Source organism: Nerophis ophidion, linkage group LG16 (genome assembly GCF_033978795.1).
Source record: "Nerophis ophidion isolate RoL-2023_Sa linkage group LG16, RoL_Noph_v1.0, whole genome shotgun sequence".
NCBI lineage: Eukaryota > Metazoa > Chordata > Actinopteri > Syngnathiformes > Syngnathidae > Nerophis > Nerophis ophidion.
This window is the reverse complement of record NC_084626.1, coordinates 48,477,564-48,498,298: the sequence shown is the minus strand read 5'-3', so window position 1 is coordinate 48,498,298 and position 20,735 is coordinate 48,477,564. Positions and strand designations below refer to the sequence as shown.

General features: G+C 40.4%; 1 protein-coding gene across 1 annotated transcript in view; it reads left to right on the top strand.

Annotated features, from left to right (window-relative positions):
- Positions 1–20,735, top strand: part of LOC133535495 (histone deacetylase 7-like) — a 184,088-nt gene that overhangs the window by 4,620 nt on the left and 158,733 nt on the right. The window contains exon 3 of the mRNA XM_061875380.1: positions 40–320. The gene's annotated coding sequence lies outside the window, so the exon portion shown is untranslated. The remainder of the gene's footprint in view (positions 1–39; positions 321–20,735) is intronic.

Below are 20,735 nucleotides of genomic sequence, written 5' to 3'. Positions count from 1 at the left end.
CTTTTACTGCTAATTTTTCCTTTCTTTCTTTCTTTTCAGGGGCCATTATTTTGGGGTTGAGCGCTATGAAAGAGGTTTAGTTAGTGTGGATGGCATCCATGTAGCCTCCCTGCACATTTGCTGCGCTTGCTGCTGAAATGTGTGAGCTGACAGAGCGCGTGCAGTACTGGCCTGCAGACAGCAGAGGTGCTGTCCACCCACTCTCGAGTCCTGACCACAGAAGACCAACATTGTGTCTGCAGGCACCGTCAGACAGACATTCTCCTGCGTTGGCGTTCCCACCATGCAAGAATGCGGAAAGCGGCAGAAGCGGCGTGCAGGTAAGACTCGTTTATTCCAAATAATGAGGCAAAAAAAAAAACACAAAACGAAACATGCATGCTAAGGCGGGGGCTACACGGGTATATAAAGTGGCATGATTAGTGGCGGCAGCAGGTGGGGACACTAATTGGTAAACAGAAAGTGGCGTGTATGGTCAGCGCCCCTCGCCACCCAAATGTGAAGAAAGGAAAGAGCGCTGAAACAGAAATAGACTCAAAGATAGGATAGTGATAATAAAAGAACATGTTTGAGGATGTTAGCGTGGTTGTAAAAGTGTTTCCTCCTGGGAAATAAACTGCAAACATCCAAACTAATTGCAATTACTATGTGAGAGAAAAGCCTTGTTCCTTGTACGTAAATACACACTTGATGCTGCCAATATTCCATAATAATAATAATAATAATAATAATAATAATAACAACTCCACCTCTCTGTAACATCACGTCATTAAACATATCATTATCTTCTCGCAGAGAGTCGTTTTCAACCACTGTGTCGGGGCAGACTGGATCATGTCTGGTGCTGTGGGAAATGATGCAATTTCACCTAATTGGTCTCAAAAATCTTTTTGCAATCCAATAATTCCAAAAATGTGAGCATGTGTGCTGTCTGGCGTCAACATGTCATACTCTTGCGTACCAGCAGGTGGCAGCAGCAGGGAGCTAAGTGCTTCTAGGCCTCCAGGCAGTTGGAGCCAAGAGAGTTAGTGATGGCTTTCAATTTGAAGTTTTTGAGGTCAATCAAGTGTTGCTTTAAGGGAGGGCTCCTATGGTAGGGCACCATGGAAAACATTATTTGCTTTCCAGGAATGCGTGCACTAAGTTAAGTTAAAGTGCCAATGATTGTCACACACACACACACAAATATATGTATATATATACACACACACACAAAGGATGCCACCCGAACGCCTCCCTAGGGAGGTGTTTAGGGCACGTCCAACCGGTAGGAGGCCACGGGGAAGACCCAGGACACGTTGGGAAGACTATGTCTCCCGGCTGGCCTGGGAACGCCTCAGGATCCCCCGGGAAGAGCTAGACGAAGTGGCTGGGGAAAGGGAAGTCTGGGTTTCCCTGCTTAGGTTGTTGCCCCCGCAACCCGACCTCGGATAAGCGGAAGAAGATGGATGTATATATACATGTATGTATATATACATATATATGTGTTTGGCTTTGCATAGTAGAGTTTTAACTTGCACTTACAGATGTAGCGACCAACTGTAGTTACTGACAGTGGTATTATGAAGGGTTCCTGAGCCCATGTGGTGATATCCTTTACACACTGATGTCGGTTTTTGATGCAGTACCGCCCGAGGGGTCAAAAGTCCGTAATATCATGGCTTACGTGCAGTGATTTCTCCAGATTCTCTGAACTTTCGGATGATTTTACGGACCGTAGACGGTAAAACCCTAAATTCCTTGCAATAGCTCGTTGAGAAATGTTCTAAAACTGTTAGACGATTTGCTTACAAAGTGGTGACCCTCACCCCATCCTTGTTTGTGAATGACTTAGCATTTTATGGAAGCTTCTTTTTTACCCAATCATGGCACCCACCTGTTCCCAATTAGCCTGCACACCTGTGGGATGTTTCAAATAAGTGTTTGATGAGCATTCCTCAACTTTATCAGTATTTATTGCCACCTTTCCCAACTTCTTTGTCACGTGTTGCTGGCATCAGGTTCTAAAGTTAATGATTATTTGCAGATTTTTTTTTTTTTTATCAGTTTGAACATCAAATATGTTGTCTTTGTAGCATATTCAACTGAATATGGCTTGAAAAGGATTTGCAAATCATTGTATTCTGTTTATATTTACATCGAACACAATTTCCCAACTCATATGGAAACAGGGTTTGTATATGTATGTATGTATGTATATATATATATGTATATGTATATATATATGTATATATGTATATATGTATATATGTATATATTTATATGTATACATATGTACATATATATATGTATATATATGTATGTATGTATATATGTATGTATATATATATATATGTATGTGTGTATATATATGTATATATGTATATATATATGTATATATGTGTATATGTATATATTTATATGTATACATATATACATATATATATGTATATATATGTATGTATGTATATATGTATGTATATATATATATGTATGTGTGTATATATATATATATATATATATATATATATATATAGGTATGTGTATATATATATATGTATCTGTGTATATATATATGTATGTATGTATGTATGAATGAATGAATGAATGATACTCCATGACATATATACTTACATGATGTTTATAAAACTCTAATGGAGGTGTTTGAATGTTTGTTTAGGGGCTCCATAGAGAGAATTGAAGGGACTTTTAATTGGATTTGTTTAATATTTAGAAATTAGAATACATAAAATGAAGTCCATTGGTCTTGTTTCTCATCACGATTGTGAAGTATCGGCAACATTCCCCCATAAAGTTCACTTGCCTTTTAGTCCAGCGGGTGTGGGGAGGGGGCACCTCAGCCTTCCAATTTGAAGTCGTGAACGCTTGGGGGGGGGATTTTTGTCAATCAAAAAAAAAAAAAAAAACAGCGCCTTGGCTCAAAAAGGGTCTGAAAACCTTGTTTCACTCTTGGCGAGGACTGTACGCTGCCTGGCCACCAGAGGGCAGTGTTTCACCTGCTGCACTGTCTACCAGACCATGTCTGACCTCTGGGTCAACACCCAGGCCTGCAGGAGCAGTTGCCATCGGTTACGGCCCAGCGTGCATGCTGACCACACAATCTTGGCGGCTTTAGAGGGGATGCAACGGTGCAGGTCACACACACACACACACACACACACACACACACACACACACACTGTACAGGCGTGTATCCTGACACATCTGACACATGCACAATATGGCGGGTGAGATTTGAGCTCATCTTTACTGCACATCTCTGGTGCTCGCAGGCGTGCGGCCGTGCGCAGGAGGAACCCAATAAAAGGTTATCAGAGAAATCCAGTCATTGCTCGACAGTTAATTGTCAGGCCTCGCCGCGCTTCTTTTGCCTGCTGATAAGCGTGCGCTGGTGCGGTTGGCACAGACCGTTGGGTCTGCGTGCGAGCTTGGAAACATCCCTGAGGTGAGCGCTTCTTTTCTCTCTCTTTGTTTCGGGGGGCGGCGGCGTGGTGGAGGTGGTGGAGGTGGTGGTGGCTCAGCAGAGAGAGGAAAGAAGCACTGGCGAGCATGAACGTTTGCGTCCACGTGTTATACGGATCGGACGCCAGCTGCGTTCTCTGGTGTGTCAACGTCAAACGTGGCCGAGTCCCGCTTCAATGCGAGCTCACCTTTGAAGAGTCTCTACTCCACTTTGTTAAAGGGGAACATTATCACCATTTCAAAAGGGTTAAAAACAATAAAAATCAGTTCCCAGTGGCTTGTTGTATTTTTCAAAATTTGACCGTTCTCGGAATATCCCTAAATAAAGCTTTAAAGTGCCTTATTTTCGCTCTCTGCGAAGACACTGGCCATTTCCCTGTGACGTCACACAGTGCTGCCAATGTAAACAAACAATGGGAATAGCACAGCAAGATATAGCGACATTAGCTCGGATTCAAACTCGGATTTCAGCGACTTAAGCGATTCAACAGATTACGCATGTATTGAAACAGATGGTTGGAGTATGAAAGTATTGAAGAAGAAACTGAAGCTATTGACGTTATTCATAGCCATAGCATGGCCTAATAGCTGCGTTAGCATCGGCGGTAAAATGTGCGGACCAAACGATCAGGACTTTCGCATCTTTTGACACTGGAGCAACTTAAATCCGTCGATTGGTAAGTGTTTGTTTGGCATTAAATGTGGGTGGAAGGAAACGTAATATAGTTGCAAATGCATCTGCAGGTTATCCATACATCTCTGTGAAGTAAAACACAACACTATGTCATCAGTTTCTGATTTATCCCATTGTATAACGGTGCAAAATATATAAACACACACTTCAAACGGACACACACACAGTGACACGCAGACACACACACTGATACACACTTCAACACACACACACACTCCAACGGACACACACACACATACTTCAACACACATGCACACTCAGACAAACACACGTGCGCACACAAACACAGAGACACATGCACACACAGAGACACACACAGACACACACACATAGAATCACATACACACAATTCAACACACACACACACGTACACACACATACGTACACACACAGTGACATGCACACACACACACACAGAAACATACACACAAACACACATCAACGGACACTCACACAAACTTCAACAGAGACACATACACACACACACAGAAACATACACACATAGACACACGAACACACATCAACGGACACTCACACAAACTTCAACAGAGACACATACACACACAGAAATGCACACACACACTGAGACACACGTACACACTTCAACACACACACACTCAGCGGACACACACACATACTTCAACACACAGAGAAACGCGCACACACATGCACACTCACACAAACACACGTGCGCACACAAACACGGTGACACGCGCACACGGCGACACACACACACACATAGAAACACGTACACACAATTCAACACACACACACACTTCAATGGACAAATGCACACACAAACACACACACACACATAGACATACGCACACACATACATACAATCACACACACACACAAATTGACATGCACACACAGACACACATACACACACCAATGGACACACACGCAAACTTAAACAGAGACACATGCACACACACACACAGAAATGCACATACATACGCACACACACCCATACACAAAACACACACAGTAACACGCACACACAGACACACATACACACACCTCAACGGACAAACAAACACACACACAGTGACACGCACACAAACACACACAGACATACACGCATACACACAAACTTAAACAGAGACAAACACACGTGCGCACACAAACACAGTGACACATGCACACACAGACACACACACAAAATCACAAACACACACAGTGACATGCACGCACACACAGAAACATACACACATAGACACACAAACACACATCAACGGACACTCACACAAACTTCAACAGAGACACATACACACACAGAAATGCACACACCCACACACACACGTACACACTTCAACACACACACACACATACTTCAACACACAGAAACGCGCACACACATGCACACTCACACAAACACACGAGCGCACACAAACACGGTGACACGCGCACACAGCGACACACACACATAGAAACACGTACATAAAATTCAACACACACACACTTCAACGGACAAATGCACACACAAACACACACACACACACATAGACATACGCACACACATACATACAATCACACACACACAAATTGACATGCACACACAGACACACATACACACACCAATGGACACACACACAAACTTAAACAGAGACACATGCACACACACACACACAGAAATGCACATACATATGCACACACACACGCATACACAAAACACACACAGTAACACGCACACACACACACAGACACACTTACAAACACTTCAACGGACAAACAAACACACACACAGTGACACGCACACACACACACACACACAGACATACACGCATACACACAAACTTAAACAGAGACACACACACACACGCACACTTCAACGGACACACACACACATCTCTGTGATAAATGTAAATGTGAGATTTGATATCCTTAATCACAATTTTGGAGATGGCACTTACACACTCTTGCAAGGGAAGTACTGTGTGTGTGTGTGTGGGTGTGTGTGTGCGTGTGTTTGTGTGTGTGTGTGTGTGTGTGTGTGTGTGTGTGTGTGAGAGAGAGAGAGTTGTATTTCAAAGTCAACAGCCACACAAGAGAAGTTAAAGTGCAAACAAGCAGCATCATGAAACAAAAAGATAAATCTGCTCACATTTAAAATGCGAATCACCAATTGACCTTTTTCTTCACCACACACTCACTTTGTGACTTGTTAGTCCTTCATGTGATCATCCTGATGTCATTACAGTCATGCAGCCATGTGCTGCTGCTTTTACAACTGGAAGACAGTCTTCTCACCCACACTGTACATGTACAGTATTACTAGATCATCCCTTCTACTGTCTTCACCACCTCAGTAAACACTCCAACTACCACATCATGTACAGTAGTCTAGTAGACCTAAGTATTCATCAAGTACCACCATAATATTAAATACAGTAGTGTAGTAGACCTAAGTATTCATTAAGTACCACCATAATGACAACATTAAATACAGTAGTGTAGTAGACCTAAGTATTAAGTACCACCATAATGACAACATTAAATACAGTAGTGTAGTAGACCTAAGTATTCATCAAGTATCACCATAATGACCAACATTAAAGTACAGTAGTGTAGTAGACCTAAGTATTCATTAAGTACCACCATCATGACAACATTAAATACAGTAGTCTAGTAGACCTAAGTATTCATCAAGTACCACCATAATGACAACATTAAATACAGTAGTGTAGTAGACCTAAGTATTCATTAAGTACCACCATAATGACAACATTAAATACAGTAGTGTAGTAGACCTAAGTATTCATTAAGTACCACCATAATGAAAACATTAAATACAGTAGTGTAGTAGACCTAAGTATTCATTAAGTACCACCATAATGACAACAATAACATACAGTAATGTAGTAGACCTAAGTATTAAGTACCACCATGATGACAACATTAAATACAGTAATGTAGTAGACCTAAGTATTCATTAAGTACCACCATGATAACATTAAATACAGTAGTGTAGTAGACCTAAGTATTCATTAAGTACCACCATAATGACAACATTAAATACAGTAGTGTAGTAGACCTAAGTATTCATTAAGTACCACCCTGATGACAACATTAAATACAGTAGTGTAGTAGACCTAAGTATTCATTAAGTACCACCCTGATGACAACATTAAATACAGTAGTGTAGTAGACCTAAGTATTCATTAAGTACCACCCTGATGACAACATTAAATACAGTAGTGTAGTAGACCTAAGTATTCATTAAGTACCACCATCATGACAACATTAAATACAGTAGTGTAGTAGACCTAAGTATTCATTAAGTACCACAATGATGACAACATTAAATACAGTAGTGTAGTAGACCAAGTATTCATTATGTACCACCATGACGACAACATTAAATACAGTAGTGTAGTAGACCTAAGTATTCATTAAGTACCACCATGATGACAACATTAAGTACAGTAGTGTAGTAGACCTAAGTATTCATTAAGTACCACCATAATGACAACATTAAATACAGTAGTGTAGTAGACCCAAGTATTCATTAAGTACCACCATGATGACAACATTAAATACAGTAGTGTAGTAGACCCAAGTATTCATTAAGTACCACCATGATGACAACATTAAATACAGTAGTGTAGTAAACCCAAGTATTCATTAAGTACCACCAGAATGACAACATTAAATACAGTAGTTTAGTAGACCTAAGTATTCATCAAGTACCACCATAATGACAACATTAAATACAGTAGTGTAGTAGACCTAAGTATTCATTAAGTACCACCGTGATGACAACATTAAATACAGTAGTGTAGTAGACCTAAGTATTCATTAAGTACCACCATAATGACAACAATAACATACAGTAATGTAGTAGACCTAAGTATTCATTAAGTACCACCATGATAACATTAAATACAGTAGTGTAGTAGACCTAAGTATTCATTAAGTACCACCATAATGACAACATTAAATACAGTAGTGTAGTAGACCTAAGTATTCATTAAGTACCACCCTGATGACAACATTAAATACAGTAGTGTAGTAGACCTAAGTATTCATTAAGTACCACCATAATGACAACAATAACATACAGTAGTGTAGTAGATATAAGTATTAATTAAGTACCATCATAATGACAACATTAAATACAGTAGTGTAGTAGACCTAAGTATTCATTAAGTACCACCATAATGACAACAATAACATACAGTAATGTAGTAGATATAAGTATTAATTAAGTACCACCATAATGACAACATTAGATACAGTAGTGTAGTAGATATAAGTATTAATTAAGTACCACCATAATGACAACATTAAATACAGTAGTTTAGTAGACCTAAGTATTCATTAAGTACCACCATGATGACAACATTAAATACAGTAGTGTAGTAGACCTAAGTATTCATTAAGTACCACCATAATGACAACAATAACATACAGTAATGTAGTAGACCTAAGTATTAAGTACCACCATGACAACATTAAATACAGTAGTGTAGTATACCTAAGTATTCATTAAGTACCACCATAATGACAACATTAAATACAGTAGTGTAGTAGACCTAAGTATTCATTAAGTACCACCATGATGACAACATTAAATACAGTAATGTAGTAGACCTAAGTATTCATTAAGTACCACCATGATAACAATAAATACAGTAGTGTAGTAGACCCAAGTATTCATTAAGTACCACCATCATGACAACATTAAATACAGTAGTGTAGTAGACCCAAGTATTCATTAAGTACCACAATGATGACAACATTAAATACAGTAGTGTAGTAGACCCAAGTATTCATTATGTACCACCATGACGACAACATTAAATACAGTAGTGTAGTAGACCTAAGTATTCATTAAGTACCACCATGATGACATTAAGTACAGTAGTGTAGTAGACCTAAGTATTCATTAAGTACCACCATAATGACAACATTAAATACAGTAGTGTAGTAGACCCAAGTATTCATTAAGTACCACCATGATGACAACATTAAATACAGTAGTGTAGTAGACCCAAGTATTCATTAAGTACCACCATGATGACAACATTAAATACAGTAGTGTAGTAAACCCAAGTATTCATTAAGTACCACCAGAATGACAACATTAAATACAGTAGTTTAGTAGACCTAAGTATTCATCAAGTACCACCATAATGACAACATTAAATACAGTAGTGTAGTAGACCTAAGTATTCATTAAGTACCACCGTGATGACAACATTAAATACAGTAGTGTAGTAGACCTAAGTATTCATTAAGTACCACCATCATGACAACATTAAATACAGTAGTGTAGTAGACCTAAGTATTGGGCGCAGCCACCGCTGCTGCTCACTGCTCCCCTCGCCTCCCAGGGGGTGGAACAAGTGGATGGGTCAAATGCAGAGGGTAATTTCACCACACCCAGTGTGTGTGTGTGTGTGTGACTATCAGTGGTACTTTAAAGATGTGTTTTATGCCACTCTTTTATCTCATTTTGTCCACCAAACCTTTTATGCTGTGCGTGAATGCACAAAGGGGAGTTCTGTATTCATCAATTTGTTGGCGTGCTTATCAGGCATGTTTGGTCACTCCATGCTAACATGCTATTTAGGCTAGCCGTATGTACATAATGCATACCTGGTTTAGCCTGTAAATGTGGGCGGGGCCGCATCATCAGGAGGCGGGGCAAGTGTCTTATTGCCGTGTTTTGGGAGCGTCTACATCCCGAGTATTGGTGTTTTCGTGCAGAATTTGAAGGAAATATCAAATATGTCTGCCGGGTGCATTGTGGTAATACAAGTTAAGGAGTCAGCTTCTAGATGTTTCCAAGTGATGGGAAAGTGAGGACAGGAAGTCTCTTCACTCAATTTAACTTTTTACTCACTATGTTGCTTTTTTTGTTCTCTTCCCTGCTGACTTGGCCATTGTTCTTCTCATCTACTGCAGAGAGGAAAAGGCCAGAGCTGGGAGAAGGTGTGTGTGTGTGTGTGTGTGTGTGTGTGTGTGTGTGTGTGTGTGTGTGTTAGGAAGTGTTCTCCTGGGAAAATAATGGCTACCAAAATGCATTACCAGCTCACAAACATTACCACTTCCCTAAATACACACACACACACACACACACACACACACACACACACACACACACACACACACACACACACACACACACACAGAATTGGATGAATTCTGCCGACTGAGTTGTCAGTTTTTAACCATAAATTCTATGGCAATTTTTTACAGTGCATTACTGTGAAGTAAAAAAAAAAAACGCACCTGTGTTATTTGAAACATTTCTGGGGACTTAGGTGCTACTTTTTTACCGTAAAATCTATATTCCTCTTTTTACAGTGCATTACTGTAAATTGAAAAATGCTACCACTGATCAATTGTGTAGCTGGAAAGAGGTCCGTATGGATGATGTGCAGCTGCGTCGGCAGACAGATTTCACTGGGGCACATGCCCCAGTATTGATCTGCAGTGCCCCAGTAAAAAATTCACCAATAAAAGAAAACGCTTCAGAGTTTTAAGTCTACATAACATAGACTACAGCGCACATACTACTTAGTATGGTAATTGATTGCTACTGTATTCACTCCACGTAACAATGAGTAAATGGCTAATTAATATGGTAATTTATTCATGTGTGGGGACTTCAGTTGAAAGAGAGAGAATGAGAATCACTGCGTGAGGTAGGTAACGTTAGCCAACAATATTTTGTTAATTATATTATTTTGATTTTGATTTGACTCAAACTCTAACTCCTAGATGGATATCAGAAAGTTATTCGCCCGCAGCAGGGAAGAAGCAGCAGGAATGAGAGATGTAAGTGAAGTCCTAGCTAGCTAGGCAACATCATTGTCTTAAGTTGAAGCTAATCAATCAATCAATGTTTATTTATATAGCCCCAAATCACAAACGTCTCAAAGGACTGCACAAATCATTACGACTACAACATCCTCGGAAGAACCCACAAAAGGGCAAGGAAAACTCACACCCAGTGGGCAGGGAGAATTCACATCCAGTGGGACGCCAGTGACAATGCTGACTATGAGAAACCTTGGAGAGGACCTCTAGGGGACCGAAAGCAATGGATGTCGAGCGGGTCTAACATGATACTGTGAAAGTTCAATCCATAGTGGCTCCAAAACAGCCGCGAGAGTTCAGTTCAAAGCGGATCAAAGACAGCAGCGAGAGTCCCGTCCACAGGAGACCATCTCAAGCGGAGGCGGATCAGCAGCGTAGAGATGTCCCCAACCGATACACAGGCGAGCGGTCCATCCTGGGTCCCGACGAGCGGTCCATCCTGGGTCTCGACTCTGGACAGCCAGTACTTCATCCATGGTCATCGGACCGGACCCCCTCCACAAGGGAGGGGGGGACATAGGAGAAAGAAAAGAAGCGGCAGATCAACTGGTCTAAAAAGGGAGTCTATTTAAAGGCTAGAGTATACAAATGAGTTTTAAGGTGAGACTTAAATGCTTCTACTGAAGTAGCATCTCGAACTGTTACCGGGAGGGCATTCCAGAGTACTGGAGCCCGAACAGAAAACGCTCTATAGCCCGCAGACTTTTTTGGGGCTCTAGGAATCACTAATAAGCCGGAGTCTTTTGAACGCAGATTTCTTGCCGGGACATATGGTACAATACAATCGGCAAGATAGGATGGAGCTAGACCGTGTAGTATTTTATACGTAAGTAGTAAAACCTTAAAGTCACATCTTAAGTGCACAGGAAGCCAGTGCTGGTGAGCCAGTATAGGCATATATGTATGTATATATGTATATAAAGGTATATACAGTACAGGTATATATGTATGTATATATGTATATAAAGGTATATACAGTATAGGTATATATGTATGTATATATGTATATAAAGGTATATACAGTACAGGCGTAATGTGATCAAACTTTCTTGTTCTTGTCAAAAGTCTAGCAGCCGCATTTTGTACCAACTGTAATCTTTTAATGCTAGACATGGGGAGACCCCAAAATATTACGTTACAGTAATCGAGACGAGACGTAACAAACGCATGGATAATGATCTCGGCGTCTTTAGTGGACAAAATGGAGCGAATTTTAGCGATATTACGGAGACGAAAGAAGGCCGTTTTAGTAACGCTTTTAATGTGTGACTCGAAGGAGAGAGTTGGGTCGAAGATAATACCCAGATTTTTTACCGAGTCACCTTGTTTTATGCTAAGTTAGCTAATGTTATTCTTTGTATCAAGACAAACATATTCATTTGCTGTACGAGCTGTCGGGGGAATTTCCAATGAACATGAAACATCATGTTGGTTATTGTCTGCTGCTTCTGCATCAATGAGGATTTGGAGTCAGCATGTGTGAGTCGAGTGCTTCTCAAATGGTTTATCTTCAGGAAGAATTTTTTTTTTTTCCATATCATCAAGTCGTGAGCCAAATTTCTAAATCATTCAAGTTGATTTCACAGAAAAATAGCACAGTTAGACTTGTCTTGTTAACCGGTGTGACTTTGACTAAAGTAATCTTGTTTTGTCACCAGAAAAATGGCTACAGCTAAAGCATCTGGTTTTGTTTCCAGAAAAAATAGTAACATTTCTGTATATGTTTTCAGAAAGATGGCTGAAAATATGGGGTTTTGTTGCCCCATTTAGATTTTTCAAAAAATATATTTCCATGTCTGTCCTGAGTCCTCCTGGCCTAGTGTGCAGCCAACAGACCCCAGAGTCATGTACTGTTACCAGACGAAGGCAGAAGCAGAAACGGATGGAGGACTATGTAGTGGACTCTAGTTGTGGGGCAGTGAGTGACCTAAGTTTAGTAAACACGGGCCCTTGAAAGAGGTCAGTATGGATGATATGTATGACTTTTAGTAAACACGGGCCCTTGAAAGAGGTCAGTATGGATGATATGTATGACTTTTAGTAAACACGGGCCCTTGAAAGAGGTCAGTATGGATGATATGTATGACTTTTAGTAAACACGGGCCCTTGAAAGAGGTCAGTATGGATGATATGTATGACTTTTAGTAAACACGGGCCCTTGAAAGAGGTCAGTATGGATGATATGTATGACTTTTAGTAAACACGGGCCCTCAAAAAAGGTCAGTATGGATGATATGTATGACGTTTAGTAAACACGGGCCCTTGAAAAAGGTCAGTATGGATGACATGTATGACTTTTAGTAAACACGGGCCCTTGAAAGAGGTCAGTATGGATGATAAGTATGACTTTTAGTAAACACGGGCCCTTGAAAGAGGTCAGTATGGATGATAAGTATGACTTTTAGTAAACACGGGCCCTTGAAAGAGGTCAGTATGGATGATAAGTATGACTTTTAGTAAACACGGGCCCTTGAAAGAGGTCAGTATGGATGATATGTATGACTTTTAATAAACACGGGCCCTTGAAAGAGGTCAGTATGGACTATATGTATGACTTTTAGTAAACACGGGCCCTTGAAAGAGGTCAGTATGGATGATAAGTATGACTTTTAGTAAACACGGGCCCTTGAAAGAGGTCAGTATGGACTATATGTATGACTTTTAGTAAACACGGGCCCTTGAAAGAGGTCAGTATGGAGGATATGTATGACGTTTTAGTAAACACGGGCCCTTGAAAGAGGTCAGTATGGAGGATATGTATGACGTTTTAGTAAACACGGGCCCTTGAAAGAGGTCAGTATGGAGGATATGTATGACGTTTTAGTAAACACGGGCCCTTGAAAGAGGTCAGTATGGATGATATGTATGACGTTTAGTAAACACGGGCCCTTGAAAAAGGTCAGTATGGACTATATGTATGACGTTTAGTAAACACGGGCCCTTGAAAGAGGTCAGTGTGGATGATATGTATGACGTTTTAGTAAACACGGGCCCTTGAAAGAGGTCAGTATGGAGGATATGTATGACGTTTTAGTAAACACGGGCCCTTGAAAGAGGTCAGTATGGATGATATGTATGACGTTTAGTAAACACGGGCCCTTGAAAAAGGTCAGTATGGACTATATGTATGACGTTTAGTAAACACGGGCCCTTGAAAGAGGTCAGTGTGGATGATATCTATGACTTTTAGTAAACACGGGCCCTTGAAAAAGGTCAGTATGGATGATATGTATGACTTTTAGTAAACACGGGCCCTTGAAAGAGGTCAGTATGGATGATATGTATGACGTTTAGTAAACACGGGCCCTTGAAAGAGGTCAGTGTGGAGGATATCTATGACTTTTAGTAAACACGGGCCCTTGAAAAAGGTCAGTATGGATGATATGTATGACTTTTAGTAAACACGGGCCCTTGAAAGAGGTCAGTATGGACTATATGTATGACTTTTAGTAAACACGGGCCCTTGAAAGAGGTCAGTATGGATGATATGTATGACTTTTAGTAAACACGGGCCCTTGAAATAGGTCAGTATGGATGATATGTATGACTTTTAGTAAACACGGGCCCTTGAAAGAGGTCAGTATGGAGGATATGTATGACGTTTTAGTAAACACGGGCCCTTGAAAGAGGTCAGTATGGAGGATATGTATGACGTTTTAGTAAACACGGGCCCTTGAAAGAGGTCAGTATGGATGATATGTATGACTTTTAGTAAACACGGGCCCTTGAAAGAGGTCAGTATGGATGATATGTATGACGTTTAGTAAACACGGGCCCTTGAAAAAGGTCAATATGGAAAAGAAACTTGTATCTACCTTGCCTTGACAGGATGGTTTGCTGAGATGGATCAGCGTTTTTCATCTCTCAACAACCAAGTTCTAAAAAGGTGTAATTCAGGAACTTCCTCTGTGAGGAGAACCTCAGGGGTCTGGCAGATCATTACAATGTTGATGTAAAACCTGAAGAGGTGTTTTTGACCAGAAAGCAGGAAAGTCTTCCAATCCCAGACATGCAAAGTGTTGTCAGCTGCCTGGATCAAGTCATGTTCCCGACCTTGACACAGGTCATTCAGATCTCTCGGACCATCCCAACGTCCAGCTGCGGTTGTGAAGGTGTGCTGGGACGCCTCCGCACTTGGGGCAGGATGGACTTCACCATCTTGCCATCGTGTCAGTTGAGAGGGAAGAACTTTCCAAGTTAAGTCAGAGTCAAGTGATTGACCACTTTGCAAAAATGAAAACAAGACGTTACAGTTTTACTTCTCAGAAAATGATTCCCTGAACCGACACACAACAGTTGTTCATTTATTCTACTACTGTGGCTTTATTGTTTTGTGTATATTTTATAGTTTTGTGTATCTGAAATAGGATAAGTATCATTGCCAGAAATGGAAATTAAATAGTATAAAAGAACCCAGAGATGTAGGGCTGCTTTATTTTTTGTTTTACTTTTGTAGATATTAAATTTGCAGATGATTACTGCAATATATGTTGCAAAAAGATTCATTGCTCTTCCTTTTTGCTTTTAGCAGTAGCTAGTTTAGAAGTCTGGAGTAAAAAAAAGTGCACAAGTAGGCCGAATGCATTAGTTAATTTCAGGTGGTTCGTCAAAGATCCATACAACATCATCTAATAGGATTTCATCGTTTAAAGCACTTTTTATGTATTTTTTGTGATAGATAAGTGCTAAAAAGGTTTTTGATTGCGCGTTTTGCACGCTCACATGAATTATTTGTAGCCCAGGTGGGCCCCAGTACAGTATTAGGTCTAGTGACGCCCCTGATTATATGTATGACGTTTAGTAAACACGGGCCCTTGAAAGACGTCAGTATGGATGATATGTATGACTTTTAGTAAACACGGGCCCTTGAAAGACGTCAGTATGGACTATATGTATGACTTTTAGTAAACACGGGCCCTTGAAAAAGGTCAGTATGGATGATATGTATGACTTTTAGTAAACACGGGCCCTTGAAAAAGGTCAGTATGGATGATATGTATGACGTTTAGTAAACACGGGCCCTTGAAAATGGTCAGTATGGATGATATGTATGACTTTTAGTAAACACGGGCCCTTGAAAAAGGTCAGTATGGATGATATGTATGACTTTTAGTAAACACGGGCCCTTGAAAGAGGTCAGTATGGATGATATGTATGACTTTTAGTAAACACGGGCCCTTGAAAGAGGTCAGTATGGATGATATGTATGACTTTTAGTAAACACGGGCCCTTGAAAGAGGTCAGTATGGATGATATGTATGACTTTTAGTAAACACGGGCCCTTGAAAAAGGTCAGTATGGACTATATGTATGACTTTTAGTAAACACGGGCCCTTGAAAAAGGTCAATATGGATGATAAGTATGACTTTTAGTAAACACGGGCCCTTGAAAGAGGTCAGTATGGATGATATGTATGACTTTTAGTAAACACGGGCCCTTGAAAGAGGTCAGTATGGATGATATGTATGACTTTTAGTAAACACGGGCCCTTGAAAGAGGTCAGTATGGACTATATGTATGACTTTTAGTAAACACCGGCCCTTGAAAGAGGTCAGTGTGGATAAGTATGACTTTTAGTAAACACGGGCCCTTAAGAGAGGTCAGTATGGACGATATGTATGACTTTTAGTAAACACGGGCCCTTGAAAGAGGTCAGTATGGATGATATGTATGACTTTTAGTAAACACAGGCCCTTGAAAGAGGTCACTATGGATGACATGTATGACTTTTAGTAAACACAGGCCCTTGAAAGAGGTCAGTATGGATGATATGTATGACTTTTAGTAAATACGGACCCTTGAAAGAGGTCACTATGGATGACATGTATGACTTTTAGTAAATACGGACCCTTGAAAGAGGTCAGTATGGATGATATGTATGACGTTTAGTAAACACGGGCCCTTGAAAGAGGTCAGTATGGATGATATGTATGACTTTTAATGAACACGGGCCCTTGAAAGAGGTCAGCATGGATGATATGTATGACGTTTAGTAAACACGGGCCCTTGAAAGAGGTCAGTATGGACTATATGTATGACTTTTAGTAAACACGGGCCCTTGAAAGAGGTCAGTATGGATGACATCTATGACGTTTAGTAAACACGGGCCCTTGAAAGAGGTCAGTATGGATGGTATGTATGACTTTTAGTAAACACGGGCCCTTGAAAGAGGTCAGTATGGATGGTATGTATGACTTTTAGTAAACACGGGCCCTTGAAAGAGGTCAGTATGGATGACATGTATGACTTTTAGTAAACACAGGCCCTTGAAAAAGGTCAGTATGGATGATATGTATGACTTTTAGTAAACACGGGCCCTTGAAAAAGGTCAGTATGGATGACATGTATGACTTTTAGTAAACACGGGCCCTTGAAAAAGGTCAGTATGGATGATATGTATGACTTTTAGTAAACACGGGCCCTTGAAAAAGGTCAGTATGGATGATATGTATGACTTTTAGTAAACACGGGCCGTTGAAAAAGGTCAGTATGGATGATATGTATGACTTTTAGTAAACACGGGCCCTTGAAAAAGGTCAGTATGGATGATATGTATGACTTTTAGTAAACACGGGCCCTTGAAAGAGGTCAGTATGGACTATATGTATGACTTTTAGTAAACACGGGCCCTTGAAAGAGGTCGGTATGGATAAGTATGACTTTTAGTAAACACGGGCCCTTGAAAGACGTCAGTATGGATGATATGTATGACGTTTAGTAAACACGGGTCCTTGAAAGAGGTCAGTATGGACTATATGTATGACGTTTAGTAAACACGGGCCCTTGAAAAAGGTCAGTATGGATGATATGTATGACGTTTAGTAAACACGGGCCCTTGAAAGAGGTCAGTATGGATGATATGTATGACTTTTAGTAAACACGGGCCCTTGAAAGAGGTCAGTATGGATGAAATGTATGACTTTTAGTAAACACGGGCCCTTGAAAGAGGTCTATATGGACTATATGTATGACTTTTAGTAAACACGGACCCTTGAAAGAGGTCAGTATGGACGATATGTATGACTTTTAGTAAACACGGGCCCTTGAAAAAGGTCAGTATGGACTATATGTATGACTTTTAGTAAACACGGACCCTTGAAAGAGGTCAGTATGGACGATATGTATGACTTTTAGTAAACACGGGCCCTTGAAAAAGGTCAGTATGGACGATATGTATGACTTTTAGTAAACACGGGCCCTTGAAAAAGGTCAGTATGGACTATATGTATGACTTTTAGTAAACACGGGCCCTTGAAAGAGGTCAGTATGGATGATATGTATGACGTTTAGTAAACACGGGCCCTTGAAAGAGGTCAGTATGGACTATATGTATGACTTTTAGTAAACACGGGCCCTTGAAAAAGGTCAGTATGGATGACATGTATGACGTTTAGTAAACACGGGCCCTTGAAAGAGGTCAGTATGGATGATATGTATGACTTTTAGTAAACACGGGCCCTTGAAAAAGGTCAGTATGGATGACATGTATGACGTTTAGTAAACACGGGCCCTTGAAAGAGGTCAGTATGGATGACATGTATGACTTTTAGTAAACACGGGCCCTTGAAAGAGGTCAGTATGGATGATATGTATGACTTTTAGTAAACACGGGCCCTTGAAATGGTCAGTATGGACTATATGTATGACTTTTAGTAATCACGGGCCCTTGAAAGAGGTCAGTATGGATGATATGTATGACTTTTAGTAAACACGGGCCCTTGAAAAAGGTCAGTATGGACTATATGTATGACTTTTAGTAAACACGGGCCCTTGAAAGAGGTCAGTATGGATGATATGTATGACGTTTAGTAAACACGGGCCCTTGAAAGAGGTCAGTATGGACTATATGTATGACGTTTAGTAAACACGGGCCCTTGAAAGAGGTCAGTGTGGATGATATCTATGACTTTTAGTAAACACGGGCCCTTGAAAAAGGTCAGTATGGATGATATGTATGACTTTTAGTAAACACGGGCCCTTGAAAGAGGTCAGTATGGATGATATGTATGACGTTTAGTAAACACGGGCCCTTGAAAGAGGTCAGTGTGGAGGATATCTATGACTTTTAGTAAACACGGGCCCTTGAAAAAGGTCAGTATGGATGATATGTATGACTTTTAGTAAACACGGGCCCTTGAAAAAGGTCAGTATGGATGATATGTATGACTTTTAGTAAACACGGGCCCTTGAAAAAGGTCAGTATGGATGATATGTATGACTTTTAGTAAACACGGGCCCTTGAAAGAGGTCAGTATGGATGATATGTATGACTTTTAGTAAACACGGGCCCTTGAAAGAGGTCAGTATGGACTATATGTATGACTTTTAGTAAACACCGGCCCTTGAAAGAGGTCAGTGTGGATAAGTATGACTTTTAGTAAACACGGGCCCTTAAGAGAGGTCAGTATGGACGATATGTATGACTTTTAGTAAACACGGGCCCTTGAAAGAGGTCAGTATGGATGATATGTATGACTTTTAGTGAACACAGGCCCTTGAAAGAGGTCACTATGGATGACATGTATGACTTTTAGTAAACACAGGCCCTTGAAAGAGGTCAGTATGGATGATATGTATGACGTGTAGTAAACACGGGCCCTTGAAAGAGGTCAGTATGGATGATATGTATGACTTTTAGTAAATACGGACCCTTGAAAGAGGTCACTATGGATGACATGTATGACTTTTAGTAAATACGGACCCTTGAAAGAGGTCAGTATGGATGATATGTATGACGTTTAGTAAACACGGGCCCTTGAAAGAGGTCAGTATGGATGATATGTATGACTTTTAATGAACACGGGCCCTTGAAAGAGGTCAGCATGGATGATATGTATGACGTTTAGTAAACACGGGCCCTTGAAAGAGGTCAGTATGGACTATATGTATGACTTTTAGTAAACACGGGCCCTTGAAAGAGGTCAGTATGGATGACATCTATGACGTTTAGTAAACACGGGCCCTTGAAAGAGGTCAGTATGAATGGTATGTATGACTTTTAGTAAACACGGGCCCTTGAAAGAGGTCAGTATGGATGGTATGTATGACTTTTAGTAAACACGGGCCCTTGAAAGAGGTCAGTATGGATGACATGTATGACTTTTAGTAAACACAGGCCCTTGAAAAAGGTCAGTATGGATGATATGTATGACTTTTAGTAAACACGGGCCCTTGAAAAAGGTCAGTATGGATGACATGTATGACTTTTAGTAAACACGGGCCCTTGAAAAAGGTCAGTATGGATGATATGTATGACTTTTAGTAAACACGGGCCCTTGAAAAAGGTCAGTATGGATGATATGTATGACTTTTAGTAAACACGGGCCGTTGAAAAAGGTCAGTATGGATAATATGTATGACTTTTAGTAAACACGGGCCCTTGAAAAAGGTCAGTATGGATGATATGTATGACTTTTAGTAAACACGGGCCCTTGAAAGAGGTCAGTATGGACTATATGTATGACTTTTAGTAAACACGGGCCCTTGAAAGAGGTCGGTATGGATAAGTATGACTTTTAGTAAACACGGGCCCTTGAAAGACGTCAGTATGGATGATATGTATGACGTTTAGTAAACACGGGTCCTTGAAAGAGGTCAGTATGGACTATATGTATGACGTTTAGTAAACACGGGCCCTTGAAAAAGGTCAGTATGGATGATATGTATGACGTTTAGTAAACACGGGCCCTTGAAAGAGGTCAGTATGGATGATATGTATGACTTTTAGTAAACACGGGCCCTTGAAAA